This window comes from Acomys russatus, chromosome 6, assembly GCF_903995435.1.
Source record: "Acomys russatus chromosome 6, mAcoRus1.1, whole genome shotgun sequence".
In the NCBI taxonomy this organism is placed as follows: domain Eukaryota; kingdom Metazoa; phylum Chordata; class Mammalia; order Rodentia; family Muridae; genus Acomys; species Acomys russatus.
The window spans coordinates 41,875,859-41,893,110 of record NC_067142.1 but is presented as its reverse complement, the minus strand read 5'-3'; the positions used below and the strand labels follow the sequence as shown (position 1 = coordinate 41,893,110).

The 17,252-nt window shown below is 39.2% G+C and overlaps 1 pseudogene; it reads left to right on the top strand.

Moving 5' to 3' along the window:
- The first annotated feature begins 995 nt into the window (after nt 1–995).
- On the top strand, nt 996–1,798 carry LOC127190992 (60S ribosomal protein L7a-like; annotated as a pseudogene).
- Nucleotides 1,799–17,252: the final 15,454 nt, after the last annotated feature.

The window sequence follows — 17,252 nt, the reverse complement described above, 5'->3', positions numbered from 1 at the left end:
AAATGTCTATGTGTTCTTGTCCACATAGTGGCATTATTGATAGGTAGGGTCTGACTTCTACATAATTGGGATCATATTCTCCAAGGGTATACAGAGGGGTTCAAACCTTTGCTATTTCTCTTTGTTCCCTCATCATGCACTGAGAAGCTTGGTTCTACCAGACAGTCCACTCTGATACGCTTCCTCACTGTGGTCCCTAAGGGTCCAAAGAATCAATTGCTTAGATTTATAAAACCTTGGTGTAAAATAAACCTTTTTGTCTTTATAAGTTCTCAAGAATTTGATATAGCTGGGCATGGTAGTGTCCACCTCTGATGACAGCACTTCGGAGATAGAGGAAGGCAGATCTCAGTGAGTTCAAGGCCACCCTGGTTTACAGAGTGAGTTCCAGGACAGACGGGCTTCATAATGAGGCCTTGTCTCAAAAAAAAAAAAAAAAATTACAATGATAGACCTTAGACTGTCATAAGGCTTATTAATTGGCAGCATGTTGGAATCGGTTATGGCATACACCATTACAGAATACACACAGCTGTCACTAATGACAACAGCAAAAACAGATTAGGGGTCCATTTTTTCATGTAATAAGACTTTCAGAGGTAGACCATCCCAGGGTTGACATAGCAACCAGTTTCTTCTAACTTTCTGTCCTGCATTCTTAGCATTCAGATCAACAATCAACCCACAACATTCCAGGTACATAACAAAGAAATTCTAAACAAACCCAAGACTCAAACAGGATAAGGGTCAAGTTCAAAGTTTTTTTTCTTATAATGACTTAGTAAAATAAATGCATATAAAATATCGATGCCCAATGACAAGACAATCAAAATTGAATGGCAAATATTAAATAACATTTGGTCAAAAAAACAAAAAATTTTAAAGTTAAAAACAATGGACACACTACATAAATGTATAAAATGGGGCCACAGCCCTCCTTAATACGAAATACTAAATTTTAAATACATACATTGTAGTTCTTTCTCCTCCAACCCAGCAAGATGTCCAAGGGAAAGAAGGCCAAAGGGAGGAAGGTGGCCCTGGCCCTGCCGTGGTAAAGAAACAGGAGGCCAAAAAGGTGGTCAATCCTTTGTTTGAGAAGAGGCTCAAGAACTTTGGCATCGGGCAGGATATCTAACCCCAAAGAGATCTCATTCGCTTCGTTAAATGGCCCCACTAGATCAGGCTGCAGCGGCAAAGGGCCATCCTCTATAAGCGGCTCAAAGTACCCCCTGTCATTAACCAGATCACTCAGGCCCTAGAATGGCAAACAGCTACGCAGTTGCTTAAGCTTGCCCACAAGTACAGACCAGAGAAAACGCAGAAGAAGGTAAGGCTACTGCCACGTGCTGAGAAGAAAGCTGCTGGGAAAGGGGACGCCCCAACTAAGAGACCACTTGTCCTTTGAGCAGGAGTCAATACAGTTACCACCTTGGTGGAGAACAAGAAGGCTCAACTGGTGGTGATTGCCCATGATGTAGACCCCAAAGAGCTGGTGGTCTTCCTACCTGCCCTGTGTCGAAAGATGGGGGTCCCCTACTACATCATCAAGGGAAAGGCCAGGCTGGGGTGGCTGGTCCACTGGAGAACTCGCACCTCTGTTGCCTTCACACAGGTTAACTCAGAAGACAAGGGTGCTCTGGCTAAGCTGGTGGAAGCTATTAGGACCAATTACAATGACAGATATGATGAGATCTGTCACCACTGGAGAGGCAACGTCCTGGGTCCTAAATCTATGGCTCCCAATGCCAAGCTGGAAAAGGCAAAGGCTAAAGAAATTGCCACTAAACTGGGTTAAATGTTCACTGCTAAGTTTTCAGTACATAAATATAATTACAAAATTTAATATATATAGTAATTATATTACTAATACATACTAAATCTAATAAATTTCAAATATTTAAGGTTTCAAATTACAAGATCAACAAATTAGAAAATATAAAAATAAAACTGATCAAAATTATATTATTAAGGGAGAATAACTAAATAGTTAAATTACTAAAAGATGAGTTCCCACAGACCAGCTTCAGGAAGAGAGAAGAAAAGAAAGTCTTGGTGGTTCTGAGGTAGAGAGAATTGAACAGGCAGTGAACATCTGGTTGAGAAAAACCAACTATTGGTTGAACAACTAATCAGAAGAATTAGTTGTTGAGGAGAGGACGAGGAATGGAGGACAAAAAAAAAATATTAGCCCCAACATAAATATGGTACAAACTGAAAAGTCTTCCAGCCCAGGAGAATTTTATTTTTCTTCTTCTTTTTCCTATCTCCTTGGGCCAACCCCAGTACTTTATTTAAAATGAAATTTGTTTTTTTAATTACAGATTACATCATGAGTTTCTCATCTTTTATAATCAATAGAGCCTTTAAAAATCAACAGAGCAAGAAAACAATCCAACAAAGAAATACTAACAGTTCTGTATTAACCTATAATAAAGCATACAGCAAAAATCAATCAATTTCCAAGCAATGGTCAGCATGACCTGATTATTACTTCTTAAACAATACTCTAGAAAGTTTAATTAGCCATGTTGTTTACTTGATTGTCATAGCAATATAGCTTGAAACTAAATGTCCTTAACACAGAAAAAACTTGACTTATTTCCAGTTCCAAGCCAACAGGTGTGTATTCAAGCCTAGGCTAACTGCTAAGGGGTCCTCTATTGTAAAATATCTGTTAAAGATGACATTCTAAGCCCACTTTCTATTACTTTCAAAGCAGATTCTAGAGGAACAAGTCTTACTTTTCTACAGCTAACAATATCTAACCAGATACTGTTATGTCAACATCCTAACTCTCCTTTTAAGCAGTTTCTGCTTGGCTGTTCACAATAGTCAGAGCCAAGACTCTCTCATTGTCTCAAGGCTTTGGCTAGACACCTTCTTTCAACATTCTCTGTGGGGAAAAGTTTTCCACTGTGATAATCATTAGAGCTCATAGTCAAAGTGAAAAGTAGAAAGGAAAGACTGTTTTAGGAGAAAAGGCAGATTTAAAAGTAATGTTTAGGTAAAATTATACCTGAGCCATACATAATATTTAAGGGCAGTGGTGATCAGTCTGAGATCTTTTGTAACTTTGTCAAGAAAATCCTCTTTGTTTTGTCCTCATGTCCATGACAGTGAATAAAGTATTATAAAGAAAAAAAAATAATTGTAGCAATATTTGTCTATATGTTTTATCAAATATAACCTAAAATAGAAAATTAAACATATTTATATGTAAAAAAAATTGTCAAAAAATAATTTTTAAAAAGAGTATTATATTCTTATATACAAACCTTATTGTGTCATTGTTAGATCAAAGCAAACTGACACAAACTAGGTATTATTCTATTTAAACTGTTTTAATTCATAAAGCATAACTTCTTCAAGTAATATTACAGAAAAAGGATCATTTCTGAGACTGGCTTCCCTATACAGAGATCTTTTTGTATAAGTAGAAAATTAACTCCTTTTCCGAAAATGGAAAACCAGCAATCATTTTCTGACTATAAACAGATTCTTCTCTGTCATTTCTCTATTATACTGAACATGATCTTATTCAAAACAAATCAAAAAGTCTTAACCTTTTTAAACTTCTTTGGATCTTAATACAAAAACAAAATTCTGAGAGGTAGGTGGTTCACTGGTTAGGAGTACTTACTACTCTTCCAGAGGACTGGAATTAGATTCCAGCACCCATGTCAGGTAAAGCCCAACCACCTATAATTTCAACTCCAGGGCATCTAGTACCCTCTTCTGGTCTCCAATAGGGACTGCATATGTTTGGCATATATTCAGATGCATACACACATAAATAATTTTTTTAAAAATTCTTGGTGTAACTCTTTCATACACATATATACTCATACTCACATGTGTGTGCATGAGTGTACACACACACACACACACACACACACACACACACACACACACACACACAAACCTGCATAACCTGGACAGTTACATCTCACCTAAACCCATGAATTTGTTTTGCACACCTATCAGATTGGCCTACTTAGTGTTTTTAAAATATTTGTTCACTCATAGCTTTGTCTAGAATACTTCTCTTCCCATAAACCTGTGATTTTGCCTACTTAATACCTACCCATCTTTCAAATCTCAGCTCAGATTATTCCTTAGGTAGATCATGTCCCTTTTCTATGGTTTCATTGAACTTTTCCCTTTAGTAGACTTAATGACTTTTTTTTTCTCTGAATCGAACAAGTTTACTTCATTTCCTTTTCACATCACATTTATACTGTTTGTACATGTCATTATATCCACTTGGTTACTTTTGAAGCATTTTTATGGTTATACATTACTGTACAGTAAAACAAAATGGAATCATTATAGGTGGTACAGAGAATCCAGCACCCCGTGACAGACTAGGAACTGACAGAGAGCTTATAGTCTGGTTGCAACTATAAGGAGTAGATATAAATATAATAGAAAAGGTAAATTTCTAAATCAAAGCATTTCTATGATATTGTTGAAAAGCTGCTTTTCCATACACTGAATCTTTGTTTCAGGTTGTTGAAGAGGATTACACACTTTCTGATATTCTCAATGATATCACTAAGGAAGACATAAGGTGCCTCAGACTACAGTAAGACCTTCCAAACAGTTTGAATAATAGAAAGTTGTTTCAGGTGATACTTTAAACAAACAAAAAAGCAAAACAAAACAAAAATTAAACTAAAAAACAACATGCTGGTAGCTTCCCCCAACTTTTCAAATTATCTTTCTTATGTCTTAGCAAAAACAATTCATTCTCCCAGGATCGATGTGAGGAGACATGAGGCACCAGGCCTTTCCTTACAGTGTTGTTTATCTGCCCACTTCTCTGCACAGAGCCAACAGCACTCCTATGGAACCATGTCTAGACAAAGACTACACACTCTTTTGCTTTTAAGTTAGAGATTACATTTGAGGAGTAGATGGCTGGCTTCAAGCTTTGCTTTTCTTATGCAAATTCTTGTTTTTGCAGTGGTGCTGTCCTCTGTAGGCTCTGGCAAGCAGTCTCCCAGCAAAGAAAACAAATGTAGGAGCCCTCACAGTCAGCCAAGCCAGGAAGAATGAGCAAATATCCTACACTTGTGTATGGTTAAAGCTTCTGCTCATGCACACACAAATCCAGCATTTACACAGAAAAATCCTTGTTCATTCAATTCAAGCACATGTGATTTTAGAGCATCCTTGTTTATAAACAGGATTGTATGCGATGTCAACCCTGACTTCTTAATTTAAACTTTTTGTATACATGAGCACGTGTGTGTGGTATCAAACATCAGGCTTCTTCCTCTATCACACTCTACTTCAGTCTTTGGGACAGGGATTTTCATTAAACTTGAAGCCCATCGACTGGTTAAACTGGCTGCGCAGTGAACTCTGGGGATCCACATATCTAGCATTTTATGTGTGTGCTGGAAATACAAACTGAGGTCCTAAAGCGTATACTGTATACAGCAAGCATTTAACTCACTAAGCCATCTCCCCAGGGCCGGTTTGTTAATTATGTATTTGTGACTACTGCATGTCTCCCAAGTTCATCTAGTTTATTAGACAGCAAACAGCATGAGCATAAAGATTTTATCTGTTGTTTGCACCATTGCACAGTCAGAAACTAAGTCCCTGGTAATTACGATGTATTAAATGTGAACTGGCCTAGGGAAACTAGCCCAGAGCTACAACCAGATCTCTACCATTAGGCTGATACTGACCATAGAAGAGTTCATTCTTCTGATGATCAAGCTGCTGGTTGATCACCATTCTTCTGATGGACAGAGAGTATAGAGGCACGTATCAGAAACAAGATTTTTAGCTTTCTTTAGAACACAGCACTTCTTAAAATTGAAAGAGCTATTACAAAAGAGTGGTAAACGCAGTAATACGGGAAAAAAAGGATCAGTACATGATATGTAATTCATCGATGAACACAAATGCCCTTTAAAGGCAGAAGAGGCCAGGTGTGGGTCCACCAGCCTGGACTCCCAGCATTTGTAAGGCTGAGTCACAAAGGTCACAAGTTTGAGGTCGATCAGGGTTTCATCATAAATCTCACAGAATAATTTCTAGATGCGTAAAAATATGCCCCGAGGTGTGAAAATATTTGATTAAGGTAAGCCAGGGTTACTCAGTGGAAACTGTGGATCAAATTCATTGTATACACGGTTTAGTTTGGACTCCAGCATTTTTTGTTTGTTTATTTGTTTGTTTGAACTAAGCCTACATTTCCAAACTGGAAAACTTGAATAGAGCTTGGGTTTTGGCCTCTGGCAGCCACTAGATATACCCAAGAATGACTGACCTCCTTAAATGGGTGCCACATCAATGTCAGTCTACACAAATGTCCCTTATAGATGGGGGTGGGAGGGTTTAGGGGGAATACATAGACTTCCTGAAGAAAATTCACTGTTTTCAATATGCCACCATCAGCCTCACTCTGTTAACACATACAGAAGTGCTCTAGTCCTGTCCAAGCTGCCTGGGAGCCACATGATTCTCTACAGTACTTTCTATGGTTATGTTCTGTCTTTATATGCTGGATTTTCAACGTACCTTTCAAGGCCATCTTATGTCTTTAATTTTCAAGTTGATGAGAAGCTTATCATTAGCCTCGAATTTTAATAAAACTTCAAAGACACAATTTTACTAACTGTCTAGCTTGAGTCCAAATTGAAACACAGGAACTGTCCCTGTCACTTTTCTCCCCTGCATTATCAGATAAGCAGTTAACATCTACTCAAAAGAGGAATAAAAAAACTTGGTAGTAATGTTTACAGTGTGGCCACAAAATATAGTGATAAATGGTGCTTTGAGTGGAATTGATTTGATCAAACTACAGATACAAATTTGTGCTTGTGAGGCTAAGCTAGTCCGGGTCTGTCAAATGCATGGGGAAGCTACTTATCCTGACGCTCTCTCTCTGGAGAAGTTACACACTACTGCATATTACAACTCTATAGGTTTCACATGCTGTCTCCAGAAGCAGTTTAGAAAACACCATCTTCACTCAGAGTAGAAAATAAGACCTCTGGAATGAAATAAATTAATGACTAGAAGTGTGGGAAGCTGAAGCTATCGCCCTCGCTAAGATGGCACTTGGCAACCGGCCAGGCAAAATGACTTGAGCAATTCTGCTCCTGGTAAACAAGTCCTTATTTGGGTTGTGGGCTGTGCTTTGCTCTGACGTATGCATCCCGCCTTGTCGGGAACCAATTGGAGCTACCAACGTAAGGGCTGCTGATTGGGTGAGGCAGAGGATATAAAGGGACGCTGGGGTGCTGGGGGGAGGAAGGAAAGGGAGAAAGGAAAAGGAGGGAGGAAAAGAAGAAGCTTGCTGAAAAGGTTCCTGAATAAACTGCCTGGAGAAGAACGTTCGGGTCGCGTCCTTATTTTCCGCTGGTCGGAAGGGTCGCGACATAGAAGTTGTTCCACATACCCTCATCTCTTTTCTAGTGTAAAAATGATGGTCTTGTGACATTTATCTTTTATTCTAACATCTATTGATATTAAAATACTAATTCAAAGAGCTGATGTTAATGCTAACAATAGGCCTCATAATTGTTTACATTTATTTAAATACATATCCAGAAAAGATCTGATTTCCTTTTTTAATAACATTTTGAAGGAAGCTGTTAAGGTTATGTGTAAAAGCCTGGCATGATGACTCATGACTGTAAGCCCAGCAACTGAGAGTCTGATGCAGGAAGATTACTGGGAGTTCAAAATGAGCTACATAGTGAGCCCTAGGCCTGTATGAGCTACAAAGAGCAAGACCCTATCTCAAAAAAAGAAAACAATTCATCTGTCGTCATGTGGCATGAGCAGGCAGAAGACACCAAGAGGCACACCACCATGCTGGTGTCACTACTATAAGCAAGTATGTGGTAGAGAGATGGGAGGGAAATAGAATCCGGAAGGTTTGTGCACTATGGAGAGAGAACTATAAAGAGGCAGAATTGGAGGCATGAGGGTGGTGAGGAACAACTTGATGTGAGTACCCTGCCATGTCACCAAGGCCATGGTGGTGTCCCAGCTTCTCCTGATGCTTAGGGCTATGTCTGGGTCCATTGCCATACAGCTGTAGTGGTCTGTATCCATATCCAAGGCCCATGTTACCACCAAAGCCAAGCAGATGTCCCTGGTCTATGCAGCCACCTGGGGCGATGTTGATGTCCAAGAGTTGTGCAGAGCTGGCCCTGGCCCCAACTGGCTCTAACAATGGAGACAGTTCCCTCCCCCATCTTCCAGCTGCCAATAGAACTGGCCCTATTGGCATGTTGTGGGTAAACCACCTCCTAGGGCATGAGCATGGGAGAGGTGGCCCTGCCCCTTGCCTGTGCAGTGTGAGAGCCCCTACAGCATGAGAGCTGGAAAGCTTACCCCACTCCTTGCTGTCTGCAGCACATGGGAGAACAGTCTGCACCTCACCTGGGCAGCACAGTAGAGCTGGTCCTGGTGGCGTGGACTGCAGAGAGCTCAACTACCAACCAGCCCCAGGTCCAGGGCTTTGAGTTGGCCCACGCCAGCATCTACACCATCTGTGAACTGCTGGAGCTAGTGAAGGGGCTCGTCCTGAAGATCCAAAGCTGCAGGATCTCCACGACACAGAGCAGTAACAGGGTATCTAAGAGAAGTCCCAGTGAGGATCTAGTATTGATAGTGTAGCAGGAGCCAGGGGCCTTGGACCAAATCAATGACTCATTGACATGAACATATGCAAGTAAAATTGTTTGAGCAAAAGGGTATACTGTGCAACACACAGTGACATACAGCAGCTTCTATGGCAAGATGTTTATGAGGGTTTTTTTGTTTGTTTTCTTTGGGTGGGGAAGGTTGAAAAGGCAGAGGGTGGGACTCTTAATCTCAGGGTCATGGGGTCCTGCCCCATGTTGGGTACCAGTACTGTGATGGCTTTTTCAAGTAACATCTCTATCCCCTCAGTTCCTAATCCATTATCAATGGGATGTCTATCTCAATCCTCAATTTTATTAGGTATCAGAGGTTCACAATTAAACATTTCCTGTTCTCTTAATTCCTCTGTCTTTTGTCTCTCAAGCCTTTGTATTATCGTAGCTAATGTTTCTTGTTGTATAGCTATTTTTTTTAACCTATTTTGAGGAAATTATAAACATTACAATTGAAAGTAGAGAGGGGTTTACTCCAATGGTCACAATTGTAATAAATACTGTAATGGCTTTTTCAAGTAACGTTTCTATCCACTCAATTCCTAACTTTAGTCTCAAGGGATCTAAAATGGAGATTGCCGTCTTTTAAGGTAGGAAAAGTTTATCTGTATAATTAATCTTGTCTTTTGGGGTGCCTTACTGTGACTTAATGATGATTTGCTGTCTCAGAGACTCCTGTGTTGTCCCTTGATCAGGGCTTGAATCTCCTGTGCTCTGAAGTCTCCTGAGTCTCTTGGTGTCCAGCCAAAATGGAAGAACTGAGGCTTCCTCTGGAAACAATCCCAGGCGAATTTCTCCTCTGCAGCTTTCTGTCTGATGTCTCCTATGTGAAGTTTCTGTCAGATGTCCTTTGCTATCTTCAATGTTGGTGGGCTTTCTTCTCCAATCATGTTGGGTTATCCTTCCAACGTTGAGCACCATTAACTCAACTAGCTCATTTGGAAGAGCATGAGACTCTTAGTCTCAGGGCTGTGGGAGCCTGCCCCAAGTTAGGCACCAGTACAGTCCCTGTAATGGGTGATATCAAGTGCACCTGCCACTTATCCTGCTGAGGTTGAAATATTGATAGCTATGAACTACCTTTCCATCTATGGGATGGGATGCTGTTTCTTTGCCTTACTGACAGTTGTATGCTCCTTGTAATGGGTAATAAGGCATGTAACTGAGTCAGAGGCATCTCAGAATGGAGTGACCCTGGGGAAATGCCAAGATGAGCATCTTCCTCATCACAATATGGGATGGGATTCCTTGTTGGTGACTTGGATCTGCTTCCTGAGTACAGGGACTCCTCCTTCTAGAGAATGCACTGCAACCCTAAAAGTATCATGCATGTGACATGATTGTAAGAAAGCTGTGGTGGTTGTTGCATGATCTTTGCTATGAACTAAAAGACATACAACTGAAGGTAAGCTCTTTGCCCATGTAAGAATTATAACAGGAACGAGTCCTGCAGATGGTGTCCTCTACATTAGCCTCTGATTTTGCAGAAAAAGTGGAAAAGGGGGAAGGTGATATGAAGGTATTGGATTCCTGTTTCTTACATTTGGCGGAAATTTCAACAAAAGGCCAACCAAGTTATATCTAAACTAAAGATGCCTTATGGGATCCCAAGACTTGGAACCCATGGAAAGAATCAAAGAGCAAAGAGGAAAAGAATAAAGCCTTAAAAGGCTTGATCTTTAATACAGAGAAGTGAAAATCACTAATTCAGCATACAGATGGAGAGTTTAACAACGGCCAAGTACTAGAAATGGATAATCAGGGAATGCTCAGTATTTCAACTACTAATATTGGGAAACATTTTAAACAAAGGATCAAAGAGCTCTTCACAGCCTGAGTTGTGAGACTGTGGGGCATGGGGCTGATGGGTTCAGTCTGTGTGCCAAAGAAGCAGAGAAAAGCTGTGATGTAAACTAATCATCTTTTTGAGACGAAAACTGCGAGATCTGAAGCAACATGAAGGAAATCAGTCTCTAATGGAATGGCTCACTTGAGCCATTAAGAATTGTTGGTTATGACTACCAGAGATTCCTTTAAGTCTTAGGGAATGAAAGACAACAGAGAAAGGACAGGAATTATACTGTGGAAATTGGGCATGAAAGAGGTGGTATTTCATACCCATTTCACCATGCTGGACAGGACTGTGTTCATTAGGAGCATTAGTCAGAAGATTGATTCACCAGGAACCTCAGGACTAATGTGCATTTTTGTTGATCTTTATAAGGTAGAAGAGGCTCTGGCCAATTGAAATGACTTAGTCTAGCATGTAAGCTGAGTTGGTACAGCAAATAAGAGGGACTGGGTAAAGGGCAAAGCAAACAAAGGAGTCTGCCTAGGTAATTTGAAGACAAACATAGCAAGATTCATGTTGAGCCAGAGCTCCCATGGAAAGAACTGACAAAGTTAAAAAGTATGCTAGTGAGCTTTTAGAAGGCATTCAAATCTGAGCAACAGTTCACGAAAATAAACTTTTCACTTATCTTAGTGGTGGGTAATTATTCCCTCAAGAGTATGTTGTATACATATCTCCCCTGCAAAAACAGTACACTGGGTGGAGATTGTTCACCCACTCCCAGGTTAATTTAGCATCCAGGTATGGCTGTTGAGAAGAGGGGACCTGTGTTACTGGCTTGGACCATGTCAAAACCAGAAAGCCAGGCCCAAGGGTAGGTACAGTTGGCTAAAGTATGGCCTTGCTCCTCATTAGACCTAAATCAGGCCAAACAATACAAGACAGCTACATCAGGACAATTCTGGTATGGAGACACTGTTGCTTTGAGGTGACAGCAGCAATCCAGGAAAAGACAGTAGATAAGGTAGTGTCCCCTAAACTTGCCAGTGTATCGAACAATACTCTATTGATTAAGCAATCAATACCATCTTTTCATTCTGTATTAGGCCTTACTAGTGTTCCTTTTCCAGTACCCCTTTAGCTATCTAGTATCAATTGGCTCTTACTTGGAAGAGACATCAGGCTTCAGAAATCCTGACTACCCCCTGTAAAAGGTTTCTTTATATGATGATATCCCTTTGGTGTTTTACAAACTTGTAAAAGCATATAGAACAGTAAAGATATACCGGTAACATTAGACTAGAAAGGCTAACACACATAGAAGCTGCACTGGTTACAGTAACTAGTATTCTGATCTAGAGATAGTTGTTGTTTTTTTTTTTAATTAGCTTAAGAAGCCTCTCCTGATGACCCAAAATACCGTATTAAAGTAGTTTTTAAATATGTATTAATTTAAATTGCATCATTTGAGAAATCTGTTAACATAAGAAAAGCAGGAAAATGCCAGTCATGAAAGTAGCAATTATGGAAGTTTAAAAACTGTCACCTGCTTCTAGGATGTGTATGTGAAGGACGCAGTAACACATTGAACAAAGGGATGTGTAGCAGGGCAGTGGGGGGTTGGTTAGTGTCCAGTATGACAAAGCACGGAATGGGCTATCACAGGCAGAGTCTGTATGAGACAAATAATTTCTTTTGTGCCAGTCTATACTCATCCCCCCTTCCTCTCTTAATCTGGTTTCTTTGGTAAATTTACCTATCTCCCAGGGAGAGGATGTTTGGATTTGCTGGCAGTTACCATTGTAAAAATAAACTAATAAATTATATTTTCAGATATGCATTAGTGTCTTGAAATTTAATTGAGTTTGATTAACTATCCAAAGTCCTTAGCATTTTCAAATCAAAACCTGAAAGGTCAGATCTCAGTCCCTGGTAACCTCATTAGGGCAACACTACCTAGGAAGCCCATCCTGGACAGCTTATTAACTTCTAATCATTATCATAATTACCAGCCTTCAGGGAGCCACTGGAGCCCAGAGTGCACATGGTTACCACTTACACTCCGCATTACTTAGTAACTCTGTCAAGGCTATCAATGCCCCCTGGAAAGCACTGAACAAACCTAGAGAGTTCTTATATGAGTACTTACACCATATACCATTTTGTTTCTAATGCAGTCTTCACATAGAACCTGCTTGGGGTACAGAGCAAAAAAACGTTCTAATCTGAATGGTGATTGGAGAATGTGCAGGAGGTATACACAAGTGTCATAAGAGGAAAACAGGAAAAAGAAAGGGAAGGAGGGAGAGAAAAAGAAAGTGGGGAGAGAGGGAAAGCAGGAGAAAGTAGGAATACATTCCTTTAAACGTTTCTGTTTTCTCTATAGCTAGTAGGATTTACCATGTGTGTTAACAACCATTTGAATTGCCCTGCAAATTGTTTGCATGCATCCTTGCCATTTTTCCAGGTTCCTTCTCCCTTTTATGTGAGGTGAGCTCTCTGTATTTCACATCAGTATTTTTCATGTTATTGTATGTGGCACAATGCTATGGCTCTGGCTCTGAGGGTTATATGGCATATGCTGCTGTACAGACTTTTTAAGTTTTTCTCTCTATTCTCAAGTAATTCTGTCAGTTTTTTTTTTTTCTAATAACTTCATTCTTGCAGTGCTACATTTTTGCCTCTAATAATGAGGGAGTTCAAATTATTTTTTATAATGTATTCATATTACATCCCAATTCTTCAAATTATTTTTAAAACCACACATGCATCAGACTTTCCTCTACTACTTATATGTCCCCCACTACTTTAACATCATTGTTACAACAAAGGGCCAGAGGCAGGCGTGGTGGTCCAGACTTGGGAGGTAGAATCAGTAAGATCAAGAGTTCAAAGATAGCGTTGGCTACAAAGTCATTTCAAGGTCATCCTGGGACCCACAGGACTATCTCACAAATGGGAGGGGCTGCCTGAGAACTATAGTATACCCTATAGTATACATTATAAAAGGCACACTGGCTGAAGAGTCCACTGTTAATGCTTTTCTGATTTTTTTTTGTTTTTGTTTTTGTTTTTCCAAGACAAGGTTTCCTTGTGTAGCCTTGGCTCTCCTGGACTGACTTTGTAGACCACGTTAGTCTACAGCAATCCACCTGCCTCTGCCTCTCTGAATGCTGGGATTACAGACATGTGTCATCATGCCTGGTTTATTTAACTGACTTTGATACTGACACCCCAGATCAACCTTTATGTGCCTTTTAACTATCAAACATTATTGTGTACTAGTAATCTGAATTCTAATAAAATGGCTCTGTCTACATGCAACCTATTTCCACCAAGAGAAGAAATTCTCTGACCAATTCATTCTGAATGTTACATGTATAGAACTCATTATTCTCTTGATTGTCACATGGTTCTCCCTGCTGTATGTGGTTTGTTTTATACATGTGTAATAAAATAAAAGTATTAATCAAAAGAATTCTCTTCATTTGTGTCTCCACATACATATTCTTCAAGGATGTCTACATAAAAGCTTCAGCTCAGTGTTCTTCTGCACTGCATTTTTTTCTTTAAATAGACTTCTTTCAATTATTTGAAACACGTGTGCCATCTCAGTTATTATTATCTATCTTAACACAATAACAAGGATTTTTATCTTGTTTACCACTCTATCCTGATATTTATAAAGATATAAAATATAAAGATAATGTAAAAAACAGGCTGAGTAAAGTTGTTGAGAATATAATCAAGGAAAAAAAAAGCAAAAGTACTAAGTCTGCTAGAAGCTGTTATTTGTTGGCTTTGTCAGTAAAGGGATTTAGGTTCATTAAACATGTACTGAGGAAAAGAACAAATTAAGAAGTATGTATGTTTGGCAGACTTAGGAATTCACAATACTTTTTAAAATACCCTTAAAAATTATCGAGTTTGCCTATTTTATTTCTATGCTTTATGTTATGGGGCTTGGTTGCATTTGAGTACACCTATACAGTATAATAATAAGTCCTTAGTAAAACATGGTAATGCAAGGATATTTCCTGACATGAAGCTTATGAAAAAAAAAAAAAAGCATGCAATAAACTGGGCGTGGTGGCGCATGCCTTTAATCCCAGCACTCAGGAGGCAGAGGCATGTGGATCTCCGAGTTTGAGGCCAACCTGGTCTACAAAGTGAGTCCAGGACAGCCAAGGCTAAACAGAGAAACCCTGTCTTTAAAAAAAAATAATAATAAAGTATGCAATAAATACCTAATTGTACCAATTTCATAAAAAGAAAACACATTTAAATGTATACTGTTTGGTATGTCATATTTTAACACACTAGCAGGGATTATCATCTGTGGACAATGTAATCAGATTGTTTTCTTTGTTATTTTATTTCTCTAAACATTAGGCAATTATTTTTAAAAGCGTTATCTTGATCGCCAGGAGGTGGTGGCGTGCCTTTAATCCCAGCACCTGGGAGGCAGAGACAGGCAGATCTCTGTGACTTCTTGGCCAGCCTGGTCTACAGAGTGTAAGGCTACACAGAAAAACCCTGTCTCAAGGGGGGGAAAAAAGAATTATCTTGAGGTAGAACAGGCTAATATCACAAAACTGAGTGAACTTGCACTCAGCATCCCTTCCACCATTTTCTCTAGTCATTGTTCCTGATAGTAAAGCTAAAAAGAAATTTCCCAAAAGCCCTTGGAGGAAAATTCATGCAAGACTTACAAGGCAAAAGTAAAACAGAATGTGTGTCCTGTTACTCTGCTATTTTCAGGTGGTGTGTTTACATAGAGAGGTTCCTTTTTGTTTTGACATCTCAGTTGTATATTAGTAATTCCTTGTCTCTGTTCCTAGAATACAGCAACAGCATATCCTGGCTTCATGAACTCCAATGGTAGATACTCTCATTGTTGTTGAAGGAAAATATCCCTGTGTGGCTACTACGCTTTGCTGAGAGTCAATTCTGGAGACTTATACTTGAGCCCACTCCTCCAAACCTAATAGCTTTACAAGAAAAGGATGGTAGCTTCAAAACTCTCAATATTATTCTTCCTTCCCCTCTAATGCCCAGTATAGCTTGAGTCCTACAAGTTATTAAAGATATAAAAATGAGAAATTGGATATTATTAACTTTAAAAGTAATATGTATCAAATAATTCTATAAAACAGTTCAGTGAGTGTACTAAACATGAATATTTACACTAAACATTCTTGTGGTAGCTGGGCAGTGGTGGTGCACAGCTTTAATCCCATCACTCGGGAGGCAGGGGCACATGGATCTCTGTGAGTTTGAGGCCAGCATAGTCTATAAAGTGAATCAAGGACAGGCAAGGCTATTACAGAGAAACCCTGCATCCAAAAACAAAACAAAAGCAAACACAAATGCCTGTGGTTATCTCTGTTGGTAAACTTTATATAATAAATTTTAGTTTTGCTTAGCTGTTTTCTCTAATATTTCTTTTTTAAGAACAAAACTTTTATCCCCCTCCTCACCATTTCAAACAAAGGAACAAAATCCCTGAAAAGAAAAAAAAAAAAAATCTAAACGTATTTTGGAATGTTACACTTAAGACAAACTAAAGGTGCTGAATGCAACACCATAACTCATTTTGTATTGCACCCCTCAAAGAAAAGCAGTGTTCCTCATAACCCTAGAAACCAACATCCATCTACTCCAGTGGCACAGACACACTGCTGCTCTCTGCTAGACAAAGGGCAGCTATCTTAGGAACTAAACATGAGGTGAGGCAAGGCAGGGCCGCAGCTGTTGGAAAGTTTCTGTGTTGACAAGAGCAGAAGCACATCCCTTACAAATGACTAGAGTAAAACAGAACGCAAGTGCCTTTCTTTACCCAGAAGTTAATAGGATTTTAGAGAAGGCAAAATTCACTGCATGCCTTTAAAAGACTCCTTCCAACACCGTGTCCTCTTAGTAACATGTGTCTACCTCTGGGTTCTTGTTCAGCTCCACATTTGCTCTGTCCATGAGCTCCATTACTTAGTTTCAAACCAACAGCAGACAGGACCAAACAAGGACTTCTTTATTCACAAGCAGAAATAGCCATGAAGTGCACCACCTTCACAATTTTGAGACAGATACTCTTTTCATAAACTGTTACTATTCTCACCACCTTTTAGTAGAATTAAATCAATATTATATGCCTATTAGTTTTATAAAACTACATTTGAAAAGTCTCTTGATACTAGTTCCTCTTAATTACATCCCTTAATGACATAATTTTACTTTTAGTATACTCTAATTTTGGTTGGGTCTTTTATGGTTATTGCTCCATGAGTTAAGAGAAACCTGTGGCTATCCCTAAGTCATAAAAAATATTCATGTGTGATTCTTCAAAACAAAACCCATTTAAACTATTACATGTACATCTATGACTAAGCTCAATTTCATTTCTGGGAGATGTATTGAGGTCACAGCTCATTTTTTTCATATGAAAATTCAGCTATTCTGCACATCTACTGAAAAGTCCTTCCTTGATTGCTTTGCCATGTTTGTCAAAAATCACGGAATCAGATAGTATTAACCTACTTTAGGTTCTTTCTTGCATTCTAATCACCTATTTGACTAGTGGCTACTTCCTATAGTAAACCTTGTATACCTTTATAAAACTTAAGCCTCAATGAAAGTACGGAAACAAAGTTCAGTGCTAGCCATAAATGGGATTTACATTATACCTCCTCCACCAGTGCTCAGAGAACACAAAGGGCTATGGTACAAAACACTGTAAAAGCCGGAAGTCAAACAAGACTGCTGTGTAACAGTGTACTTCTGTACAGAACACC